The 2,570-nt window shown below is 41.8% G+C and overlaps 1 non-coding gene across 1 annotated transcript; it reads left to right on the top strand.

Moving 5' to 3' along the window:
• Window positions 1–498: 498 nt before the first annotated feature.
• Window positions 499–580, top strand: trnal-uag. Its single transcript has one exon. It is a non-coding gene; the product is annotated as a tRNA-Leu (tRNA).
• Window positions 581–2,570: the final 1,990 nt, after the last annotated feature.

The raw sequence follows: 2,570 nt of genomic DNA, 5'->3' as shown, positions 1-2,570 counted from the left end.
ATGCATTGTGAAACAGTGTTGTTTGATGAAGATATTGTCTGTATAGTTTTTTGGGGTCTTTTTCCCCAGCGCTGTATCAGCCATATCTGCGGCAGCAGGAAGAATTAAGTCCTCCACAATAGCATGGGGCTTGCCTGTCCTAGCCACTCGGTAGCTCACCATATAAGATGCTTTTAACCCTTTCTTATTAATGGTATCTTTCGAGCCTTTACCCTAATTCCCACGTCTGTTATTGCAATTATCTGCCGTGTTTTTCTAATTCAATCTGCTTCAGACATAAAAGCAGAAACTAATTCTAAGTTTATACGATGGAAGAAAGAGCAACATCAGATAAATTAAGATTTTTAAAAAGAGAATCAAAAAAAGATGAAGGACGCAAGAGCAACATGAGATACATAAAGATTTTAAAGAAGAAAATGAAAAAGAAGACTAAAATACAAGGAAGTGCAGACGCTCTAGGTAACTGACGAGAAAGTGTGAAAATCTTTGCCAGAGCTGGGTAGTGTGGCCGAGCGGTCTAAGGTGCTGGATTTAGGCTCCAGTCTCTAAGGAGGTGTGGGTTCAAATCCCACCACTGCCATCTTTATTGAGTTTGTTTGCGCAAGCTATCACATGTTCTGCTTTATTTCAGCGTTTTTACTTTCATGTAGGGCCATGCAAGGGAGAAAAGAAGCAATGTTGTGTGTCACGGATGGGGTTCCAACTCAATAGTGTAGTCCATCGCCTTAACCAACCAGCCACCAAGTCCTGTGCCCCCGCGGTGGCAGTTGCACCTCCTACCGGTGGTTGTTCACGTCAAATCCTTGATTGGAAAAAAGGAAAGTTGTGATGGTCTGTGCGACGACCAAGCAGTCCATTTTAACCACACTGTGGATGATGAAAGGCCCTACTCCCAATATAAGTGAACCCCAAATCAATGTAGTTCTCATCATATTTGTGCCTCTTTGATGGTCCAACGTCCCTGTCTGTTGTTTGATGCTTTCCCGGGTAAGGGGGCAGTAGCTTTTCGGCTGCATCAGATTCACAACTGTCAGTGTCCATGGTAGCTGGGCAAACAACAAATGTAGAATTACTGATGCTAGCATTGGATGTGCTCGTGGAAGCAGAAGAACTGGTGTTGTCGACAGGTACAGGTGTAGTACTGCTGGTAGTAGCAGTACTACCAGTAGATCTGGTATGTGAAAACATTCCAAAACATTTCAAAGTGATTGACATTTTTCTTTGGCATACCCCCGACGGCATTGCGCGTACACCCCAGTTTGGAAATACCTAATCTGGAGCATCATGATTGAAGGTTAATAATTCACATCAGCTCTCCCTGATGACTCATTACTGGGCCTGCTACATAAAGGAGGAGAGAGAGAGAGGGCAAGAGAGAGAGTGAGAGAAAGAGATAGAGAGAGTGAGTGAGTGATCAGTTATAGAACCCATTGCCCTTTATGGTTGTAAGGTCTGAGGTCCACTCACCAACCAAGAATTCAGAACAAAGGACAAACACCAAATAGAGACACTACATGCAGAATTCTGCAAAGATATCCTCAGTGTACAACGTAAAACACCAAATAATGCATGCAGAGCAGAATTAGGCCGACACCTGCTAATTATCAAAATACAGAAAAGAGCTGTTAAATTCTACAACCACTTTAAAGGAATCGATTCCCAACCCTTTAATGACAAAGCCATCACCTACAGAGATATGAACCTGGAGAAGAGTCCCCTAAGCAAGATGGTCCTGGGGCTCTGTTCACAAACACAACAGACCCCACAGAGCCCCAGGACAGCAACACAATTAGACCCAACCAAATCATGAGAAAACAAGAACATAATTACTTGATACATTGGAAAGAATTAACAAAAAAACTGAGCAAACTAGAATGCTATTTGGCCCTAAACAGAGAGTACACAGTGGCAGAATAGCTGACCACCGTGACTGACCCAAACTTAAGGAAAGCTTTGACTATGTACAGATTCAGTGAGCATAGCCTTGCTATTGAGAAAGGCCGACGTAGACAGACCTGGCTCTCAAGAGAAGACAGGCTATGTGCACACTGTCCACAAAAATGAGGTGGAAACTGAGCTGTACTTCCTAATCTCCTGCCAAATGTATGACCATATTAGAGACACGTATTTCCCTCAGATTACACAGATCCACAAAGAATTTGAAAACAAACCCAATTTTGATAAACTCCCATATATACTGGGTGAAATACAAGTGTGCCATCACAGCAGCAAGATTTGTGACCTGTTGCCACGAGAAAAGGGCAACCAGTGAAGAACAAATACCATTGTAAATACAACCCATATTTATGTTTATTTACTTAACCATGTGCACATCGTTACAACAATGTATATATACATAATATGACATTTGAAATGTCTTAATTCCTTTAGAACTTCTGTGAGGGTAATGTTTACTGTTCATTCCTTTTGTTTATTTCACTTTTGTTTATTATCTACATTACTTGCTTTGGCAATGTTAGCATATGTTTCCCATGCCAATAAAGGCCCTTGAACTGAATTGAGAGAGAGAGAGAGAGAGAGAGAGAGAGAGAGAGAGAGAGAACAAGGAG

Source organism: Oncorhynchus tshawytscha, linkage group LG07 (genome assembly GCF_018296145.1).
Source record: "Oncorhynchus tshawytscha isolate Ot180627B linkage group LG07, Otsh_v2.0, whole genome shotgun sequence".
In the NCBI taxonomy this organism is placed as follows: domain Eukaryota; kingdom Metazoa; phylum Chordata; class Actinopteri; order Salmoniformes; family Salmonidae; genus Oncorhynchus; species Oncorhynchus tshawytscha.
The sequence above is the reverse complement of the archived record's forward strand: the minus strand, read 5'-3'. Positions and strand labels throughout refer to the sequence as shown.